This window comes from Triticum aestivum, chromosome 3D, assembly GCF_018294505.1.
Source record: "Triticum aestivum cultivar Chinese Spring chromosome 3D, IWGSC CS RefSeq v2.1, whole genome shotgun sequence".
NCBI lineage: Eukaryota > Viridiplantae > Streptophyta > Magnoliopsida > Poales > Poaceae > Triticum > Triticum aestivum.
Window position 1 is genome coordinate 228,278,142 of NC_057802.1, and position 23,878 is coordinate 228,302,019.

Sequence of the window (23,878 nt, forward strand, 5' to 3'; positions counted from 1 at the left end):
TGTCAAAGTACATGACCCAGGCGTCGGGCGCTTCACTCCTCGGCGAGAGGGATCGGTTCTCGCCGGCTTTGGGCTCCGGAGCGTCGGTCCATTCTGCCACGAAGTCAGCGAGGGAGGCTCCCTTGATGACCCTGGTTGTGCTGAACTCCAGCTGAAATGCCTATAGTTCGATGTTTCACTCGGCGACTCTTCCCGCAGCGTTGGGGCTCCGGAGCACCCTCTCCAGTGGGTAGGCTGAGACTACCTTAATTGGGTGGCCTTGGAATTAATGACGCAGCTTGCGCAAGGCCACTAGGAGTGCGAGTAAAAGCTTCTGAGGCATGGGGGTATCGTTGAGGGAGTCCTGGACTAAGGGGTCCTCGGGCGTCCGGTCTGTTATCCATGGGCCGGACTGATGGGCTGTAAAGACATGAAGACCAAAGACCATACTCGTGTCCGGATTGGATTCTCCTTGGTGTGGAAGGCAAGCTAGGTGGCCAGCTGCGAAGATTACTTCTTATGTAACCGACCCCATGTAACCCTTGATCTCTCCAGTGTCTATATAAACCGGAGAGCATAATCTGGATAGGACACATTCATTACCATATTCATAGGCTAGGCTTTTAGGGTTTAGCCATTACGATCTCGTGGTAGATCAACTCTTGTAATACTCATATTCATCAAGATCAATCAAGCAGGAAGTAGGGTATTACCTCCATAGAGAGGGCCCGAACCTAGGTAAACATCGTGTCCCCCGTCTCCTATGACCATTGATCCTAGACGCACAGTTCGGGACCCCCTACCCGAGATCCGCCGGTTTTGACACCGACATTGGTGCTTTCATTGAGAGTTCCACTGTGCCGTCGGCAAAGGATTCGATGGCCCCTTCGATCATTAGTAATGGCGCCGTTTAGGGAGAAACCTTCCTCCCCGGACAAACCTTTGTGTTCGGCGACTTCGTACTGCGGGCCAACTCGCTTGGCCATCTGGAGCAGGTCGATAGTCACGCCCCTGGCCATCAGGTCAGATCTGGAAGCTTGAACTGCGTCATGGATACTCGCGGAAACTTGATCTCCGAAGGATTCAAGACTGCGGCAGTCGCTCCCCTCTCTCCGATGAACATAACTTAAATCTGTCATCAGATCACACCCAGGAGAAGGATCCTGTTGCTGCAACGGCCTCAGAACCGAAGCAGATCGTGCCCGTCGAGGCCACAAAGTCCACGGCGTTGGAGCCGCACACGGACTCGACATCCTACAATATTTGCGTCAATGGAACTCCGGACTCGTTTTTGGCTACATGTTCCAGATCAGACGCGCCTGCGGACACTGAGCTGGATCGGTTGTTGATTTTCAAATTCGGCGCCGCAGACTTCTTCCAGCACTCACCTTTTGGTGACATACTAAATTCTTTAAAGAACTTATCCTGGGAGGAGGACTCACAGCCGAACTATGTTCGGGTCGAGCTAGAGACGGATGACGAGGAATTTTGCTTCCCACCAGCCACCCACTTGATAGCCACTGTCGATGACTTAACCGACGTGCTTGACTATGGCTCCAAAGACATCGACGGTATGGACGACAATGCCGATATGGAGCAAGGCCAAGACCCACCATTCACCGGACGTTGGACGGCTACCTCTTCGTACGACATGTACATGGTTGATACACCCAAAGGATCTGGCGACGACAACGAAGAGCCAGATGCGAATAAAACCTCTGAGACGCAGTCCAAGCGTCGACGCACCAAGCACCGTTCTAAGCCTCGTCCCTCAAAGGACGGCAACACCGGCACCGGAGAGAATAGTACTCCAGGCGACGCCGAAAACAATGAATACCCTGTCGGAGCTACATCCGAACAGGAGGAACATGACAACAAGCAAGACAACCCAGACGAACATGCCATAGAAGATGACTCGGAGGACGACAGCTACCGTCCACCCTCCAACGAGGAGACAAGCCTTGGCAACGAAGACTTCATCGTGCCTGAGGATCCTCTGGAGCAGGAGCGCTTTAAGCTTCAGCTCATAGCCACTTCAAGGAGACTGAAAAAGAAACAGCAGCAACTTCAAGCTGGACAAGATCTGCTCGTTGAGAGGTGGACGGATGTCCTGACAGCCGAAGAATACGGCCTCAGGCGCCCAACAAAGGGCTACCCGAAACGCAGACTGCTACCTCAATTCGATGAGGAAGCACCGGAGCATACATCTCCGTTGCATAATGCGGAACGACCACCACGTGGTCGGGACAGGGTGGCCGACCGGCCACCCCGCGGCCGGCATAAAGCGGCAACTCAGGCCGAACAGCAGCCTGCCCCACCACCTCGTAAAAATAGAGACGGAAGAGTTCGGGGTTACACGTACGACCTCCGGCAGATCCTGGAGCAGGACATACAAGATCGATCTACGGATCGCGAGGGCGTGCCTCGAGGCACGACAACGGCTACCTATTCGGATGTGATAAATCTAACCAGGCCCGAGCCGAATACCGCCTACAGACTCCATCGGAGCTACGCCACGACGCGGCCCGATATAGAGGCACCGCACACCCTCTCTGCTTCACAAATGAAGTACTGGATCACGAATTCCCCGAGGGGTTCAAGCCTGTCAACATTGAATCATACGACGGCACAACCGATCCCGTAGTATGGATCGAGGATTTCATTCTCCATATCCATATGGCTCGAGGAGATGACCTCCACGCCATTAAATACCTCCCACTAAAGCTCAAAGGGCCAGCCCGGCACTGGCTTAAAAGCCTGCCTGAAAATTCTATCGGCAGCTGGGAGGACTTGGAAGAAGCCTTCCTGGAAAATTTCCAGGGAACATATGTTCGGCCACCAGACGCCGATGACTTAAGCCACATAGTTCAACAACCTGGAGAATCAGCCAAAAAATTCTGGACTAGGTTCCTAACCAAAAAGAACCAGATCGTTGACTCTCCGGATGCCGAGGCCTTAGCAGCCTTCAAACACAGCATCCGTGACGAATGGCTAGCACGCCACCTCGGCCAAGAAAAGCCGAAGTCCATGGTAGCACTCAGGGTACTCATGACCCGCTTTTGCGCGGGAGAGGACAGTTGGCTGGCCCGTAGTAAGAACACAGCTAGCGAGACAAACCCCACCGAGGCCAAGAATAGCACTAGCAAGCTCCGGCGCAATAGACACAAATGCCGAAGCAATGGCAACAACACCGATGACACCACGGTCAACGCCGGATTCACTGGCTCCAAGTTCGGCCAACAGAAGAAGACCTACAAAAGGAACAATGAAGGACCTTCCAGCCTGGACCGCATACTCGACCGTCCATGCCAGATACATGGCACCCCGGACAAGCAAGCTAATCATACCAACAGAGATTGTTGGGTTTTCAAGCATGCTGGCAAGTTAAATGCCGAAAACAAGGAAAAGGGATCACAAAGTGAGGACGAGGACGAAGAGCCCCGGCAGCCGAACATTGGGGGCAGAAGAAATTTCCCCCTCAAGTCAAAACGGTGAACATGATATATGCCACGCACATCCCCAAAAGGGAGCGTAAGCGAGCACTTAGGGACGTCTACGCGGTAGAGCCAGTCGCCCCAAAATTAAATCCGCAGTCATCATTCCCGATCACCTTCGATCGCCGGGATCACCCAACAAGTATCCGCCATGGCGGTTCAGCCGCACTAGTCCTCGACCCAATTATTGACGGGTTTCACCGAACACGAGTCCTGATGGACGGTGGTAGCAGCCTCAACCTGCTTTATCAGGACACAGTGCAGAAGATGGGCATTAACCCCTCGCGAATCAAACCAACAAAGACTACCTTTAAAGGAGTCATATCAGGCGTAGAGGCCCACTGTACGGGCTCAATCACGCTGGAAGTGGTCTTCGGCTCTCCAGACAACTTCCGAAGCAAAGAGTTAATCCTCGATGTCGTCCCCTTCAGCAGCGGCTATCACGCACTGCTCGGACGAACCGCATTTGCTAGATTCAACGCAGTGCCACACTACGCTTATCTCAAGCTCAAGATGCCCGGCCCACGCGGCGTCATAATAGTCAATGGCTCCCTCCGAACAGAGGAGCACACCGCCGCCCTAGCAGCAGAATTATAGAGCGGCCTTCTCAAGCAGCACCATAGTATGGCTGCCGAGCCCTCGGACATCATTAAGAGGTCCCGGTCTACACTGCAATAGGACGGCGCGGCTCGTCAAGAGCTCGACTAGCAATCCCGCCTCCGTCCCGGTCCTAATGAGGTAGTGGCATTCGTACCACGCGTACACAATTACGCACTCAAAATTCCATGGACATCGACGGAGGCACAGGATAGCCCGGGATCTATAGTTCGGCCAGACAGATCCCGGACACACATACTTTTACCTTTTCCTTGTTTCAGGTTCCTTTTTTCGCGGGCCTGATCGCAAGTCCTTTAGAAGGATTGGCATACAATGGAGGCAAGCAGCACAGGTGAGTAGGGTAACCTTTATACGTTCTTCTTGATGATATTCAAACTTATTTCTCAGGACCCGCACGCTGCGCCCTACTGATCCCGGCATGTTAAATAGCCCAGATACTTCTCGCACCATATGTACAAGATACGCCTTGACGTATCCATCTAGTTATAATAAGAATGGTTCGTGTCCCCATCTCTGTGGTTTCCGCTTCTTACTTCCTTTTATTTCGATCTGCTTACCTGCTACATCGATACTCTTCTGTACGTTTAATATTCGCCAGGGGCTACTTGTCGCCCCACAATATGGCAGCAAAGTCCGAACACTTCTTATATATAAGTTTGGCACCCCGAATTTAGCATTATATGCATTGGCTTTGAATCATGTCTTTGGTCAATAGTTGGGTTGCCCAGCTCCTGGGCTTGCTACCCTATGTTCCGCTCTATCGGCTAGGGTAGTAAAGGGAGAACTACTGCGATTGTGCCCTGGCCTTGACCAGATGAGCACCTCAGTAGAGAAAGCCGAAAACTGACTGTCATGATACAGCGAGAGCCGGTCAGCTGTTCGAGGGTTACAAAATCATTGGAGATTTTTCCGCGTCATGCGAAGGATCGGCACTTCCCGATCACATGCTGACAGCACCCTGGCTTGGACCAGGGGCTGCACACTTGCTTAATTATAAAACTCCTATGGCTAAGTGAGGGTGTTCAAGCCGTACTGTCCGATTGCCTTGTTTGTTGCGCTAAACAACTCCTCCAAGGACCATATAATTGGATCAAGATTGTTTAGAATCCATCCCGAACACCTCCGTACTACCTACGTGAGGGCAGAAGCCGACGACTGGCCAACCCTCAGATTAGAAATAACACGGCCGCACAGGAGGAAACAATTTAAAGCATAATAAAATTATTTTACAAACACCAGCTTTGTTCCCATAATACAAGGCAAAGGCAACATGAATACATTTATTCAAATACAATGTCCTGCGAACATTGTGCCGCCACGAGTCGAGACCCCACTACAACATCAGCGAAATATCGCTCGGGTGTGCAGTGCTCCTTGCCCTCCGGCGGCCCGCTGGTAACTTCAACAACATTCATCTTCGCCCGCCACATCTTGCAGTGAGCGAAGGCCATACGGGCACCTTCAATACAGGCGGAGCGCTTGATGACAACCAGCCGCGGACAGGCCTCCACCAGACGGCTCACGAGTCCGAAGTAGCTACCAGGCATAGCTTCGGCTGGCCATAGCCGGATTGTCAAATCCTTCATGGCTAGTTCGGCCACCCTATGCAGCTCCACCAGCTGTTTCAGCTGATCGGTGAAGGACACGGGATGCTCTGGTGTCGCATACTTCGACTAGAATAACTTCTCCGTAGAACCTCCTCCTTCGGCTCGGTAGAACTCTGCAGCGTCTGATACACTGCGTGGTAGATCCGCAAAATCCCCTGGGGAACTCCGAACCTGGGTTAGTAAAAGATATTGCTTCTCCGCATACTTGCTTTGCATCTTAAATACCTTACCCGCCGTGATCTTCTTGGCCTCCTGGATCTCCTGGAGGGCAGCCTGGGCCTCATTCCGTGCGGTCTCCGTGCTCTGACGAGCCTTGGTGAGCTCGGCCTCTTGAGCCGACGCATCATTCTCCAAGGTCTCACATTTTTTCACCGCATCCTGGAGCTCCTGCTGAATTTCCTTCACTCGGGCCTCGAGCTTCTTACGGGCGGCTTGCTGCTGGACAGCTTTCTCCTCAGCCTCGCCCAGGGCCTTCCTCAGGGCCTCGATCGGTCGCGGCTCTTGCACATATTACGACGCTACAGTCAATACACATCGCTTACGCTTTCCGAACATACAGCAAGTCGTTATTCACCTTGCTTCTCCTGGAGCCGAACCCTAACCTCGCCGAGCTCGTTCTCGGTCCGCTCCAGCCTCTGCCTCAATTCAGAGACTTCGGCAGCATGCGAGGTTGCTGCCAACAGCGATGCCTGCTCATGCATACATACTATGTTAGTCTCCTACAATAGATCCTCTGTCCGGTTCTTCTCGCCGGACAGTTTTCATGGGGATCGTCTCCTCCTTGTGTCCGGCAGTGGAGGCTTCGCCTCGTGGCGCCTCCCCGACAGCCTTCTGGGCTCCTCCCCGGTTCGGATCGGCCCTCCGGGACAACACTTCGGTGTCGTCCCCGGCCCCGGGAGAGTAAGCAGGCGGTGGCGACTAGCTCGCCATCTCCGACGGAGCCAACGAACCTCCAGACGAGGATCGCTGGATTAGGTTGCGGGCCGGACTGCAATAGTACAGTTAACCATATCAAGATAATGGAGAGAAAGGGCTGGATGTGCGCACAAGCGAGCCGTGTCAATTACGATGCAGCCTGGGGCTTAGTGCGGGGGCGCCGTTCCGGACTACTGTCAACGTCCCACACGGTGTTGACCGCTGGGGTGCCCTTCCCCTTTTTGGGCGCTTGCGCCTCCGGATGTGCCGAGGCCGCCCTCTTCTTCTTCTTCTCCTCGGGAGGAGGGTTGTTTTCCTCCTCCTCCTCATCATCGTTGTCCTCAGGAACAGAGGAATGGGCCTCGTCTTTGGACATCGCGTCCGAAGTGCCCTTGCGACGGGGGCCACTCCTGGCCCCCTTGGCCTTCTTCTTGGCCTTCTTCTCCGGCGCCTTGTATGGCACCGGCACCAGCATCTCCGCTAGGCGCGGGATGACCGGTTCTTCGGGCAGCGGAGCCGGACACTGGATCCGCTTCGCCCTCTCCACCCAGTCCTATAGGGACCATAATAAAAGCTCAGACGCCACCCTCGAAACAATGAGGTTGGGGATACATCGGAAATAACATACCTTGCTGGCGGGGTGTGTACAATCGTGGCCAGGGTCTAAATCCGTGGACGGTGGCTTCTCATTACCCTTGAAAAGCAACTTCCAGGCACCTTCGTGAGTAGTCTCGAAGAGCCTCACCAAGGTTTGGTGCTTCTTCGAATTGAACTCCCACAAAGGGCGGCTTCGGTGCTGGCATGGAAGGATCCGGCGGACCAGCATCACCTGGATGACGTCAACGAGCTTGACGTTCTTGGTCACCATACTTTGAACGCGCGTCTGCAGCGCTATCAGCACGTCAGGTGAACACCAGTCCGGACTCTTCTCGACCCGGAGGTGAGTCGCATGGGAGCGCCGGAGCGGAATTCGGCAGCCGCGGCCCAGGTGGTGCCGCGAGGTTCTCTGATGTAGAACCACTGCTTCTGCCATTCCTTTACTATCTCCACAAAAGTACCTTTGGGCCAGGAGACGTTGGATAGCTTGCTCACCATGGCTCGCCCGCACTCCGCGTGCTGGCCGTCCACCACCTTCGGCTTCACGTTGAAGACTTTGAGCCATAGCCCGAAGTGGGGATGGATGCGGAGGAAGGCCTCGCACACGATGATAAACGCTAATATGTTGAGGAAGGAATTCGGGGACAGATCATGGAAATCTATCCCGTAATAATACATCAGCCCGCGGACGAAAGGGTGGAGTGGGAACCCCAGCTTGCGGAAGAAATGAGGAAGGAATACTACCCTCTCGTCGGGCTCCGGCGTTGGGACGATTTGTCCCTCGGCCGGCAAGCGGTGGGCTATTCCCTTCGCCAGATATCCGGCCGCTCGGAGCTCAGTAATGTCCTCCTCCTTGACGGAGGAGACCATCCACTTGCCCTGACCACCGGATCCGGACATGGTTGCTTGAGTGGAAAGGAGATGAGAACTTGGGCGCTGGAGCTCGAGATCGGGAAGGCGGAGACGGAGAGAAAGCGTGAGAAGAGGAAGAAGGGATCCTTATCCTCTTATAAAGGCAGCAAACATTAAACGCCTCCTCGCTCGCTTATGATTCACCTATTCCCAAGGGCTGTGCGAATGGCACGATTGGGTTACCCATGCCCGCATTGATGAGAATCCCGCAATAAGGGGACACGGCCTCTGCTTCGACAAGACATGCCAATAGCAACCGTGTCTCGAGACGTGGGATGGCAGAAGAAAAACGGTTCGAAATTATAACCGGACAGACGCAATGCCGTGTTGTAAGGAAACTATCAACAGATTAGATCCGTGCAAATATTATATTCTCTCTGTGGTTGTGTGTGGTGTATGATAGGTCCGGATACAATCATCACGTCCGAAGACTATCTTGGAGTTCGGAAAAAAGGGGAACCCGCCTTGCAATGCCGAAGACAATCTGCGCGCCGGACTCCTCGTCATTGAAGCCAGGTTTAGGGGCTATTGACGGAGTCTTGGACTAAGGGGTCCTCGGGCGTCCGGTCTGTTATCCATGGGCCGGACTGATGGGCTGTAAAGACATGAAGACCGAAGACCATACTCGTGTCCGGATTGGACTCTCCTTGGCGTTGAAGGCAAGCTAGGTGGCCAGCTGTGAAGATTCCTTCTTATGTAACCGACCCCATGTAACCCTAGATCTCTCCGGTGTCTATATAAACCGGAGAGCATAGTCCGGATAGGACACATTCATTACCATATTCATAGGCTAGGCTTTTAGGGTTTAGCCATTACGATCTCGTGGTAGATCAACTCTTCTAATACTCATATTCATCAAGATCAATCAAGCAGGAAGTAGGGTATTACCTCCATAGAGAGGGCCCGAACCTGGGTAAACATCGTGTCCCCCGTCTCTTGTTACCATCGATCCTAGATGCACAGTTTGGGACCCCCTACCCGAGATCCGCCGGTTTTGACACCGAAAATCATGCCCTTGCGTCCCGTAACACCGTGCTGACGAAGTACACCAGGTGCTCGACGAGGGTGGGAGCATCGATGGAGCCTGCGGCTTCTGGAGGTTGCGGCGCCTCCTGAGGTGGGGGGACCTCAGGAGCTTGGTCATCCATCGGGGCCTTTACAGGCCCGTGAATGCCGTCTTGCAGGGCCTGATCATCTGCAGGCGCCGTCGTGGCTCCAGCAGCGCCGTCTTGGTGCCGTGCCGCTCCGGCTGAAAGGGCGGCGTTACGCGGCGTGCCCTTGGCCTGACGCTCCTCCCGGACAGCCACCAATGCCACACTGGCTGAATGGGGCGTGGCAGCCAGATAGAGCACTAGGGGCTCAAGGGGGCGAGGCGCTACCATCATCAGCGGGCTAGTCAAGTATCTGTTGAGGTCTTGAAACGTCAGGTTGGCCTCCGGGGTCCACTCGAACGGGCTCTTCTTCTTCATCAGCTTGAAGAACAGGAGGGCGCGCTCCCCCAGCTTAGAGATGAAGCGACCTAGTGAGATCACGCAGCCCGCGAGCTTCTGCATTTCCTTGAGAGTTTGCGGCGGGATCATGTCTTCTATCGCCTTCACCTTCTCCAGGTTGGCCTCGATCCCCCTGTGCGACACAAGAAAGCTTAGTAGCTTGTCGGAGGGGACACCGAACACGCACTTCTCCGGATTGAGTCGCAAGTCCACCTGGCGCAGACTGGCAAAGGTCTCCTCCAGGTCCTGAATGAGAGTCCTCGCCTCCCGAGATTTCACCACAATGTCGTCGACGCAGGCCTCTGCGTTCCTCCCGAGCTGCTGGCCCAAGGCGATGTGCATTAGCCGCTAGAAGGTCGCGCCAGTGTTGCGCAGTCCAAACAGAATGCAGGTGTAGCAGTACACCCCACACGGGGTCAGGAAGGCTATCTTCTCGACATCCTCCACCGCCATCTTGATCTGGTGGTAACCCGAAAAAGCTTCCAGGAAGCACAGCAGGTCGCACTCAGCGGTGGAGTCGACGATCTGGTCGATGCACGGAAGCGGGAACGGGTCTTGAGGGCAGGCTTTGTTGATCTTGGTGAAGTCGACGCACATGCATTCCTTTCCACCTTTCTTGGGCACGACGACGGGGTTCGCCAGTCACTCGGGGTACCGGACCTCGCGGATAATGCCCGCCTCTTGCAGTTTCCGGGTCTCCTGGATGATGAAGGACTGCTTCTCCGTGGATTGTCGCCGCGCCTTCTGCTTCATGGGGCGCACGTTGGGGCACACCCTTAAGTGGTGATCGATTACCCCCCTTGGGACCCCTACCAGCTGCTTGGGCTCCCAGGAGAATACCTCCTTGTTCGCGCACAGGAACTTCACCAATGCCTCCTCTTGGCCCGGGTCGAGGTTGGCGCCTATGGTGAAGGTGGCCCCTGAGGACCCATCCTCCTCGACCGGCACTTGCTTCGTTTCGGCTCGATCCTGAGTGAACAACTGCTTCTTTTTTGCCGGCGCGGCCCCCTTAGCCCCTGGGGCGGCTTCGTCGGTCGGGCGTGCTGCCGCGGCGGCCCTGAAGGCGAGCTTGAGAGCCGTCAGAGCCTCTTTGGTGTCCCCCGCCACGGTGAGGACATCGTTGCTCCCGGGCATCTCCATGAGGTTGTAGGCTAGATGGGTCGCTGCCATGAACTGAGCCAGGGCCGGCTACCCGAGGATGGCGTTGTATGGGAGGCCGATGCAAGCGATGTCGAAGTCAATCAGCTCGGTGAGGTAGTTTTCCCGGGTACCGATGGTTACCAGGAGGCGTATCTGCCCGAGGGGGCTGGTGGATCCGCTACCGACCCTGGAGAAAGGCTTGGTGGGGCGGAGCCGGCCGTGCGACACGTGCAGCAAGCCAAAAGCTTGCACAGAGAGCACGTTGAGGCCAGCTCCGCCATTGATGAGGGTCTTGGTCACGGCAACGTTGCAGATGGTGGGTGTGCGGAGCATTGGGAGCGCGCCTGAGCCAGCAGTGGTAGTGGGGTGGTCCTCTGAGTCGAAGGTGGGGTTGGCCTTGGGAGCCGCCCATCCCGGAGGGGCTCCCTGCTGCGCAGAGGCGGCGCCGATCAGGCGGAAGAACTGCATGACATGGCGGTCCGAAGGCGGTTCTTGCGAGTCACCGAGGAGGGCTACGACGGCGACCGGTGCTGGTGCCGCAAAGCGCGCGACAAAAAGGCCACGCAGCTCTTCCCAAGAAGCCACAGAGGATCCCAGCAGGTGGAGTAGCCAGGCGCGTGGCACACCAGCGAGGGCCATGGGGAACCAGTTGGCCATGACCTTGTCGTCGCCCCCAGCCTCCAGAACAGTCTCCTCATACGCTAGCAGGAAAACCAACGGATCGGCCACGCCGTTGTAGCGGGGCGGCATCTCCGGCCTGAACCTGAGTGGCCACTGCACCCTCCGCAAGGCGGGGGTGAGGGCCCTGAGACCCATGGCTCCATCGCGGGCGTCTGTCGGAGCGGTGCCAGCCATGGAGACCGGAAGGAGAGGCGAAGCTGACGAAGGAGCGAAGCTTCTGCGCACCCCTACCTGGCACGCCAAATGTCGGATTATGGGTTCCGGCAAACCCTTGAGGTTCGAAAACTGGGGTGTGCACGAAGATCTCTCTCCCTCTCTAGCTCACTCGCGTAACGATCTCAAGGCCTAGCTCGCCGAACCCAAAGAACAAGGGACACAAGAGTTTATACTGGTTCGGGCCACCGTTGTGGTGTAATACCATACTCCAGTGTGGTGTGGTGGATTGCCTTGCAGGCTGGGGATGAACACATACAAGGGATGAACAGCCTCCTGAGGGGAGGTGTTCTTGAGCTCGGTGAGCTTGTGTGTGTGTGTGTGGATGATCTGAATCCTGGGTCCTCCCTATGGTGGTGGCTAGTCCTATTTATAGAGGCCCTGGTCCTCTTCCCAAATGTTAGGCGGGAAGGGATCCCACAACGGCCAATTTTGAAGGGAGACAACTAGTACAAGCTATCCTGACAAAAGGTGGTCTTCACCTGCCAAAGGCTCTGGTGGTGACGCCATCGTGGGCTCCGCGATGACCTCCGTCCTGCCGTCCTGCTGGTCTTGGTCTCGTTGCACCGATATGGAATCCTTTGCCTGATGCCTCGGGACTCCTCGCCTGTGCCTGCCTCTTTAGCACCAAAGAGGACACTGGTACTCTACGCCCGGTGGCGCCCGCCTGGCTTCGGTCGTTTTGGCTCACGTCATGCGAACCTCACGAGGTGCCCCTCCGCCTTGATATCTCCGCTCCTCGTGAGCCAGCTTAGCGAGGCCGCCCCTAAGGAGGTCTTGTATCGTCCGCCTCGCGAGGCATGGCCCCTCGCGAGGGTCTTGAGTAGTTGTTGATGAAGATGGGCCGTACCAGGCCGCCGGTGGAGCCATGCCGTGGGCTGCAGGCAGGCAAGTCTGGGCACCCCCATTGCCAGAATGCCGATACCTGCAACTGCACCTGCAACTAGCAACGCTATAAGAGGGGCTGAGCAAAGCGGTAACATAGCCAAACAACGGTTTGCTGGGATTGTAAAAAAGGTTAGAGGCTGTTTCATGGCATATTGGGAGGCTTGATAAACTAGTGGTAGGTAGCGCGACATAGCGATAGCATCGAGCCAACTAGCAAAGCAAAGATAGTAGTGGTATCCAGGACAATGATCATCTTGCCTGAAATCCCGGAAGAAGACCGAATCCATGAAGAAGACGAACGGGCGTAGTCGAACGAATCCTCACAATCGCAACGTAACCAGAACTATCAAGGAGAAGCGCAACCAGAAAGAAGCAAACAACATGGTGAACCAACAAGCAAAAACATGGCATGATGCGCAATCAAGCATGATGCATGTCCGGTTTAATGAGAATACTACACATTAAGTGGAGGTCAATATGCAACGAGGTGCATATTGATGAAACACCACATTCGAATTATTTAGTTCGCTCTCGTTTATGAACAAGACAAGATTAAATGTTAGTTAACATGGCAAAAGGTGAAGCATGAGTAAACTAACTATTTAGGAAAGTTTAAATGAGGACGGAAATAACAAACAACAATTCCGATAAATCCCGACATGTCATTTAGCAATTTACTGCAAACAACAATTTTGAACATTTTAAATGTTGTTATCATGATGCGGATGACATATACAAGTTTTATGAAAATGTTGACATGAGCATGTTAAGAAGCATTTGGCCACCATGGCGGAACGAAAGGGGTGCCACGACAACGACAACGGAAATGCTGCCACGGCAACATTCCGACAGCTCATCGAGACGTCGGTGCAGTGTGGATGTACGAAACATGCGAAAGATGATGGGGGTGATCCCGGTTACCGGGTTCCCACGGGTTGATGGCATGGACAACAAGGACGAACATGCAATGACAACTCGGACACGGTGCAAACATGAGCATCTCATACAACACACATACATTCGTTCGTGGGCGCCATCTCGGGGTTATACCTTCGAAGTGTGCGTTGTGTGGCGGCGGCTAGAGGGAACGAGAGGGAGAGATCGAGAGAAGAGGGTCGGGGCTAGGGTTAATAGGGCACCGGCTTGGCTGTGGATGGGCCTTAGAGGCCGACCCAGTGTAGAGGGAAATGGCCAAAGGCCTGGCTGCTGGGCCATGCTCTCTCTCCCTCATATTTCTCCGAGAAATGACATGCAAAGAAAGAGAGTTTAAGAGTGTTGCTCACCATGGGGAAAATCTCTCTGGACCTACAAGGTATGCTTGATCCAAGGAAAATACAATTGGCCCTATTTGGAAGGATTGAATTCTAACATATTTGAATTTGATTCAAATAAGTTTGAATTAGGACAAGGCTTTTGAAAGGTCCAAAAATGTTGAGAATTTGGCGGTGCTTGGAAAAGTGATGAAAGAATATATATATGGACAACATTGGAGGTTAAGAATTGACTTAGAAGGCATGGAATATTTGCGAGTGTGTTATGGTGATTCCAAAGTTAATGGAACATTTTAATATAGCTCCCTAATAATAATAGGAGACCTTGAATATGTTTTAAAGAGAAAACACCATGTGCATTTCCCTCAATTTAAATGGATCGAAGATCCACATGATTTATTTATTTGAGTTTTAAAAAGGGGTGCATGATGACATGATGCAATGCACATGACGCAAAGCTGCATGAAACGAACAAAACAAATCACACGATGAATCTCGAAATACAAGGAAGGCATCTGGAGCGTCGGTCTTGGGGCGTTACAACTCTCCTCCACTTACAAGAGATCTCGCCCCGAGATCTAGGGACGGCACCAGAGAGAAACGGAAGAAGGAAGAGGTAAAACTAAGTTGCTTCTGGACAAAAGAGTGAAACCACGAACCTTAAAGGTTGCAAAGACATGAAAAGAACACAAGGGGCAAGGGTGAATTGAAACCACTCTAGTTGAAACGAAATAGGCAAGGAATGAGAACGAAAGAATGCAGGCAGCACTCCGGTAGAAAAGAGAAGCAAAGCTTGATAAGATGGGAAGAACTTGAAAAGAGGACTCGACACTTCGATTAAGTGGATAAGCAAGGAAAGAGCATGCTCTTTGATAAAAATGATATGATGGTCGAAGAGAGCAACATCACAATGCCTCCGGAATGAAAGGATAGAAGCTAGATTGTTGTAAAGAAAGAAGGGAGAAACAAATGACAGTTTCTACCAAAATTGAATTTGAAAAGCATCCTTACAAAGAAGAGTTGAACGGAGTTGTAGAAAAATCAACAATGAAATGATATGCTTCAAATGGGCTTATGAAAACATCTCAATAATTTGAAGTGAGCTTCTGCCACCAATGGAAAACAAATGATTAGAATTGAGAGCCACGAAAGAGAGAAAGCTTCTTCCACCGAGGTGATAAAGAGATAACTTGGATCATTGATAAGCACCACAATTAGCAACATTCCTTAGGGAAGGCTTTAGGTGAAAACTTTACCAAGATAACTCCAACGAAGAGATTGATGGATTTAAAATACCTCATTCTTGACAACATGTGAATCATAAAACACGAAGAGAAAATTGTCAAGGATGAAATACCACCACCTAAAAAGATAAGATAGAAAGAACTGCACTTCGGATGCAAGATGAAGAATTCTTGAGCTCCTCCAACAAGAATCTTGAAGAACACTTTGATAATGAATTAAATCTTTGATGAACCACCACGTATAACCTCTATGAAGAACTCCGGTAAGAAAAGATGAATCACTTGGAATCGAGAATTACTTCATCATGAACAAACTCCGAAATAAGGAATTAAATCACCTTGAGGAAACAAGAATAAGATTTACTATATTTTTATCCCTCATCAACTTAAATTGATGACAAGTTGGTATCAGAGCAACATACCATGTACTAAATAGACGAGAAATACAAGATAAAGGCTTACACTCACCACAAGCTACATCACGAATACAATAGTTCATCAATACATCGCAATCATCAAACAGAAAAGCAGGATCCGACTATGGATGAAATCAAATGAAAAAGGAGAACGACATCCACCCTGCTAGCCCAGGCTCCTGACCCGCAACCTATCCCTTGATCGAAGAAGAAGAACTCCAAAAGCAATCAAGCATCACTCTCACGTCAGTTCATCGCATTACCTGTACCTGCAACTTTTGTTGTAGTAATCTGTGAGCCACGAGGACTCAGCAATCTCATTACCATGGGTATCAAGACTAGCAAAGATTAATGGGTATGGAAAGGATAAGTGGTGAGGTTGCAGCAGCACTAAACATTATATGGTGGCTAACTTACGAGTACAAGAATAAGATGAGAAACTAAGCAACGGGCGCAAACTAGTAATGATCAAGAAGTGATCCTGAACCACTTACATTCAAACATAACCCAACCGTGTTCTCTTCCCGAACTTCATCGAAAAGAGACGATCATGGTTACACACGCTGTTGGTGTATTTTATTTCGGATCTGGTGTCAAGTTCTCTACAACCGGATATTAAAAACTCCCATCTGCCACATTGTCACAACCCTAGTTCAGTCATGCACTTGGGTTAGATCTGCATGTTGCATGATGTTTAAATTTTATTTAAACTTGAAATGGGGATTTAAAAAACCCTAGCACCCCTTTGAATTACTAGGTTCAACCAAAATTGGTTTCAATGAACCTGAAATGCCCTTAAAAATGTTCATGATTTAGGGAAAAAGGTCAAAACCCTAACCATAAATAGTGCACATTATTGCAGGACCAAAGTGGCCATTGAATTAAATCAGACCATATTTGAATTGGGGCTATTTAAATAATATATATTTTAAAAAGCTCCAAATATTTTGAAACTTGCAGAGGGCCTCTGGAATATTCCAGAGTGAGCCCACAAAAAGTTTCAAAGTTATCAAAAATGTTTTAGTGCCTAAACTAAAAAAACAGAAAGAAATAAACAGAAAAGAGAAAGAAATAGAAGAGCGAGAGAAACCTACGAGCGGCCCAGCACTGTGCGGCCCAGCTGGGCCAGCCCACTAGCACCGTCGTACTCCTGGCGCCGGTCGGCTGGGCGTGTGGCCGACGTGCGCGCACGGCGAGAGCGCCATGCCACCAGCTACTTGCCTGCGTCCACGTGGCAGCGCGACGCTGCTGATCTTCTCCTCGGTGTCGTCCCGATCGAGCGGTCCCTCTCATCCCTTCCCCTGCTCTCTCCCTCGCTCTCCTCCACCATGACCGACGCCGCCATGGCCGCGCCACCGTGAAACCCCGCGCCTACCATGCTTCCCTCGCCTCCCCGTGCCGTCCAAGACCACCGCTGTTTCGCCCCACCCTGGCCCCGAGCGCTGGGACGGCCTGCTTCACCGGTTGCTTCACCTTCTTCCTCCTCAGTTGACGAAAGCCGCACGCGTCGATTCGCTGCCGTCTCCGCCTTCACGAGCTCTCCGACCCCCTCGTCCGACCCACTGTGAGCTCCTGCATCTAATCCCCCTAACCCCGCTGCCTTTTTCTCACCGTAGCCATCGCCCCCTTGCTGACCGTAGCACGCCGCCGCCCGAGCTCGCCGTCGACGCAGCTTCGATGACCATCTGGTCACCCCGGCGACTCCAACATGCCTGTGGCACCCCGCAGAGTATGCCTAGCACCAGTAGCGTTCCGTTTGCACACCGCAACGACTATTCCGTGGTCGCCCAAACTCCGTCCTCCGCGGATGACCTCGCCGCCATTGACTCCGGCCACCCCAGGCCCGGAAACCACCACCATCCGACGCGCCATCGCGCCAGCTCCCTGTAGAGCCGAACGGCGCATCGAACGGTGCCCCGTAGAGGGAACCCGAGTCACAAGAGCGCCGCTGACCTCGCTGGCAGCTAAACGCCGGCGAGTTAGACCCAGCTGGCTAGGGGTTTGACTTCCCCCTGACCCACTGACATGTGGGCCAGGCCCAAATTAGTTTAGGCTTAGGGTTAAATTAGTGCTAATTAACAACTTAGTTAGAGGAGAGGCTGACATGCGGGACCCACATGTCAGGTTTGACCTGGCATGGTCAGTTGATCGCTGACGTCACAGCGACGCCAAGCTCACGCAGTAAATATTTTCTGGGATTTTCAATAAATCAGAAATGATTTATTTATTTCAGAAAATATTCCAAACTTCTAAAAATCATAGAAAATAATCTATAACTTAGTTTGAAAAGATTTATATATGAAAAATGATCAGAAAAATCCAATCTTTCCATCCGTACTAGTTTCATGCATGATTAAACAACTTAACCTTGCTGTTTAGTTCAAAACATGATAATGCACTAGTTGAATCCATAACTTGAGTTTGAATTTGAACCCTTGGTTCAAATAAGCTCAAACCTTTCTGTTCTAGTTGCATTAGCCTAAATCACATGATATTGCCATGTCATGATCATGCATCATATTGTTGCATTGCATTGATTGTGTTCTTTCTCTGTTGCCGGTGTTTGTCCCCTCTCAGTAGACGATGTTCTGACGATTTGATCGATGACACTGATGAAGAGTTTTACTATCTTCAGAAGTGCCAGGCAAGCAAATCCCCCTTGTTCATTCTGATACAATCCCACTCTCTCGCTCCTGCTCTCTTTTACTGCATTAGGACAACAACGATTCATCTGTTACATGCTCTGGTAGTTGAACCCCTTTCTTCTGCATGACCTGTCTTTGCCATAGGAAATAGTTGAAACCCGGTACATGTGGGCTTGGGACAGACTAGGCACCGTGGCCGGGTGAACCAAGCGTCCGCCCGTTTGGTGGGCTTGAGAACCCTGTACACATCATCTGGGGCCGTGAGCAACACCCTGACCGGATCTCCTTGCGGATGGAACCCGAATAGGTGATAAACCTGGACTAGGGACTTGTGTGGTTAGTCAGGTCGTGGCTGACTCCCTTGCCAGGCTTCCGCTTGAAGGTTGCCGAGATACACGATGTGTACATGGTGGTAAGTGGCGAGAGAATGTGTGAAGAAGTACACCCCTGTAGGGTTAACATGATCTATTTGAATAGCCGCGTCCACGGTAAAGGACTACTGGGTTCCTTATACAGTTCATAAACAAGTGAAAGTGGATACTCTAAGATGCGCAAGATAAGGGTGAGTGCTATGGATGGCCTTCTTATAGGGAGACGGGAACGGATCCATAGTGGTGTATTGATATGGTGAATATGTGGACTCGTGTGCGCCACCTCAAAAGAGTTACCAGAAGTCGTAGTTCAAGATAGTCACTGACTCAAAGCTGGCTTGCTGCAGTTCAACTCCACCACCCCTTTGTTGATACTGATGCATATGTAGTTAGTTCTGATGTAAGTCTTGCTGGGTACATTTGTACTCAGGTTTGCTTAATTTATGTTTTTGTAGAGAGACTTCAGTCTCACTAGTAGTTCCGCGTGGACTTCGACGTTTAGCTTGTTACCTCAGCTACGATCTTGTGCCCTTGGCAGGGTCTTGTAGATAGTCAGGCTTCTCACCATTTTTCATTTGTAGTTGTCTGTACTCAGACAAGTGAAGCTTTCACATGTGCTTATTGCTTGTATGACTTGAATGCTGGGTCATCAAACCCATGTTTGTAATATCTGGCTCCTCAGAGCCTAATGAATAAATACTTTGAGTCGTAGAGTTTTGTTGTGATGCCATGTTGTATTTGCACATATCGAGCATATTGTGTGTATGTTATTGAAATTCTTGGTAAGTGTGGGATCCGACAACCTAATTGTTTATTCTTGGTAGCCTCTCTTACCGGTAAATGTCTCCTAGTGCTTCCACTGAGCCATGGTAGCTTGCTATTGCTCCGGAACACTTAGGCTGGCCGGCATGTGTCCTTCTTCATTCATGTGTCTGTCCATTTGGGGAATGTCACTCGTTGTTCTTTTAAGTCCTTGTAGCTTGCTACGACTTGGGTTCATACGTTGATGACCAACACGTTCGTTGCTGGGTCATGTATGCCTGTCCCTGTAAGTTAGTGCCACTTTGGATTCACGACTAGTCATGTCGGACCGGGTTCTCTGTCATATGGATGCTAGCGACACTATCATATACATGAGCCAAAAGGCGCAAATGGTCCCGGGCCAGGTAAGGTGGCACCCATGGGAATACCATGCGTGAGGTCGCAAAGTGATATGATGTGTTACATGCTAGATCGGTGTGACTTAGGATCAGGGTCCTGACAGCTTTGGTATCAGAGCCTGGCTTCCTGTAGGATTACCAAGCCAAACTGGTCGAAGTTGAGTCTAGAAATGCTTTAGTTATATAAGGGAATTGATTGTGGAAGGGAACGTAAGGCTCTTTTTACTCCTTTACCTTTATGTCCTTCTGATCTGAGTCACCCTCTTCTTTCCTACGGGGATTAAGAACTAGGCTTCTCATCTTTCTATCAGGATCACGTGTTACTAGCTCGTAGACTCATAGGATTGATGGATTCAAGCCTCAGTTCAGTTCCTACTACTTCCGTCTGTTGAAAGTTGATCTCAGAACCTTGATATTGTGATGTTGAGTGGTTATGCCACCATTTTGCAGGATGTCTCAAATGTTTTGAGCATTTTTAGCCGTTATGCTGTCCGAGTCATCCAGGTTTCTAACTAGTCTGATGCATCTGCAAATCCCTTCTTCCCGTTTCCGTTGTTCCTTTGGGCCAGATTAAGCACACTAATCGGTGAGTTGAGGTACTTTATTGCCTCGACATATATATTGGAGCTATTATTATGACCTAGTAATCTAGCCATGTTTTGTGTTCCCAGTGTGATGATTCTGGCCGTCACTCTCGAAAGCATCCCGTGATGCCATTTAGTTAGTAGGCATTCTATTTCTGGGTTCTTGAGCCCAAGATTCACTCTACTTACCTCGTGTTGATAGTGTTGCTAGTTCCTTTAGGATATTAGTAACCTTTGTGACAGTCCTCAAGGTCCGTGGTATATCATTCTTCCAATACCATGAACCATCATGGCAGAAGTTCTTTTGAACCAAAGATCCCAACAAGAGTGCTCTCGTTGAGTTCTCCGTTATATTTGTGACTCTGCCAATCCCACCTTTCTGCATGGGTTATCTGGAAGAAACCTGTTGAACTTGGTTTGACATACTAATCTATGCATCCACAACTCAGAAAGTTATATGTTCCTTGAGTTGACCCTCTTCAGCTGTATTCCTACCCTAGTCTATCAATTGATACACTACTGCAGGATGGGCCAAACGCGACACTACATCAGAGACCCTTTGACGAAACTGTGTGTGATGCCATAATCGCAAACGATGGTGTCAAAAAACCGTCAAAAATGTGCAAAACGTTTGCGATGACAGATGCGTCAAACACAGTTCAAAATTTAGTTGCGTGTGCGATGCAGGGCATACGGTTCAGCTCAATTAACTGTTTCGGATGAGGAGGAACAAAAGAAATGGGCAACCAGATGAAGGCGTGTGCGATATACAGCATACGGTTCACTGGGATGAACTGTGTGTGATTAGGCAACACAATGGAAATGGTTCAACTGAACAAGATGTGCGTGATACGCGACAAACAGGTCCGTAATCAGAAATGTGTGCGAAGACCAATAATAACACAGACGATTACTGCTAATAAGCCATGTCAATTGCTCTGTCTACAGTAGAATAACATGTGTGTGTGTGTGTGTGTGTGTGTGTGTATATAGAACTGAAATAAACGTCCAATTACATAAGTGACTATACAGATCATTCGCACACACCTCAATAAAAAATTGCATGCATTCTAAAGTAGGAGAAATGATCGTCTAGTCATCTACTTCTTGTGACACTCCCGCCACTGCTATGTTGCTCGATCCCTCATTTGGGTCAGGAAGAAGAGAGTTCCTCATGTCAACGATCCGCCTGTACATCTCGTAGCTTGTGTACACGTCCATGGCCACGTACTTGACATGTTGTTCATCCAGTCTCTCATGCCACACACTGTGCCAGGCGTTCTTGTCCTTATTGCTCTCTTCCTTCATCTTCGCATAGTAGGGGTCGATGATGGTTGAGGCGAGGTCAACCAGGGAGTTCAGTTTGTTTTTGTCGCTGCCCCAGACCTTGTAGTGGTGCTGGATGTTGACAAGATTCGGGCATTTCATGTCTGAAACCTTGAGCGCTTTTAGATCGTTGGTGGTGTCCACCGTAGCGAAACTGTAGTCGGAGCTGTTGATAAACCTGGAGAAACGCTCAAAAGGCCTTGTGGCAAGGTGGTAGTGGTAGATGAGGACGTCATGTCGCACGCACAACTTGGCGACGGCAACCTTCTGATCGTGCCCGGCACGACAGATGGTGTACTCGAGGTCGAAGCCGACCACTCGGTACTTGTGCTCGGCAAGGAACTGCTCCATAGTTTGGATGGAGCTCTCAACCGAGACCGGATCATTCGTGTACACCACCGAGAGGGCCTTCCCCCTCACGTGGGTGTCCACTACGTGATGCGTGGTGAACTGCCCGCCGTTGTCGTCGTCGGCCGCTGGGAGGGCCATTGGAGCCACGGGGAGCGCCATGGAAACCGCTGGATGTCCTCTCTGTACGTGTCCTCGTGGGTGTGCTTATTGTGTCGTGTGAGACGAGAGATGAAGGTAAATGGCCGCAGGAATAAAAGGGGGCCGGGCGGCGTGGATTCCCGGCGCGTTCGCATGGCAGTTTTTGCAGCGGGTAACTGCAACGTCGCGCCGCACCCGGCGCAACCGCTTGCACACGAATGTGCGTGATCATGCGCCGACCCCAAACACTGGCAGCGCGCGTGGAGGGACGAGGGCAGAGCACCCGGAGGGATGCGAGAGCAGAGCGCGCGTGGCGAGACGCGAGCAGAGCGCGCCGCGGCCGCCTCACCCGCAAGCAACCACACGCATAGAGCAGTTGAACACGCAAGAAATGGTCGCCTACAAGTCGGCCGTCAGTTGCGTCGCTACGTAGAGAGCGGTCGTGTGATACCTCCTCCGTTTAGTCTATAGTCTCCTTTATATTCTTTGCCATACTTTGCCCTCAAATTTAACCAACAAAATATTAATGCATGTTTTAAAATTATATAATTGGAAACTATGTTCAAATACAAATCCAACTATATAATCTTTAGCGACATGCATTCGTATTTTATTATTTAAATCATACTTATAAACCAGGACGGTGGTATAGTAGGTAATTGAATTGCAAATGTTTTTTTATTAACCGTATGTGTATGTGGCCTTTCGTCCTTCTCTCGCACGACTTGCCACCCCACTGCCGCACACGGCTTATAGCGCAAGCTTGCACAATGCGCGGGGGCGTTGTTTTGACCAAACGGTGGCGCCAATGAATCGTCGGTGAGCCCGTTCCCGCGCAACCTCGCAGGTTCCCACACAAGCTTCCCGCCAGACTCGGTGAAATCCCCCAAAATCCCAATGCTTACCAGCCTGCTATAAAAACCCTCACAGCCGGCGAGTCCTGCATCGCATTTTCCCCTCCCTCCCTGTAGCTTATTTCGTCTGCTTCTCCCACAATCGCCAATGGCACCGGTCCTTCGTCGTCGCTCAGCCACTTCGCCGTCATCAGAGGACAGCACCAGCTAGGAGGCTACACCGCAGCGGCGGCGCAATCCCCGGCGTAGTGTAGTGCGCGTGTCGTCCCTGTTGGGTGTGCGCGAAACACCCACCACACGCTCCGCCACCGGTGCCCGTCGGCAGCTGTTGCCGGCCGCTGTTGCCACCACACCACCGTCGAAATCCAGGGCCATCGCCCGCTCCGCCACCGCGGCCCGAAGGCGGGAGGTGGCCGTCGTGGCTGCCACCCCACTGCCGGCCACTTTGGCCATCACCCGCTCCGCCACCGCGGCCCGAAGGCGGGAGGTGGTGGTCGTGGCCGCCACCCCCTCGTCGGCCGACGTGGCCGCCAGCCCACCGTCGACCACCGGGGTCATCACCCGCTCCGCCACCGTCACCCGAAGGCGGGAGGCGGAGGTGGATGCCCGCACGTGCGCCAGCGACCTTGCGCGCTACACTGAGTTCCTGCGGGAGGAGGAGGAGCGCCTCGTCGAGCATGCAAAGAGCCTTACCGCCGCCGTGGCCGCGGCACACGCCGCCTTAGAGGCGAGGAATAAGGAGATCTACGAGGGGGACCACCGCGTCGAGAGGGGTCGTCTGGAGCGGCAGAGGGCGATCGAGGTGAGCGTCGCTGAAGCTGCAACAGCGGCAGGCACCGCATTGCGGTTGCCCAGCTTGTCGGTAGGCTCCTCCTCCTCCGCCTCTTACTGAGCGCGCTCGGCAGAGGAGAGGCAGCCAGAAGTGGTACAAAGCCCCTCCGCAGTAGTAGTAATAGTAGTAGTAGTAGTAGTATTTAGGGGCTA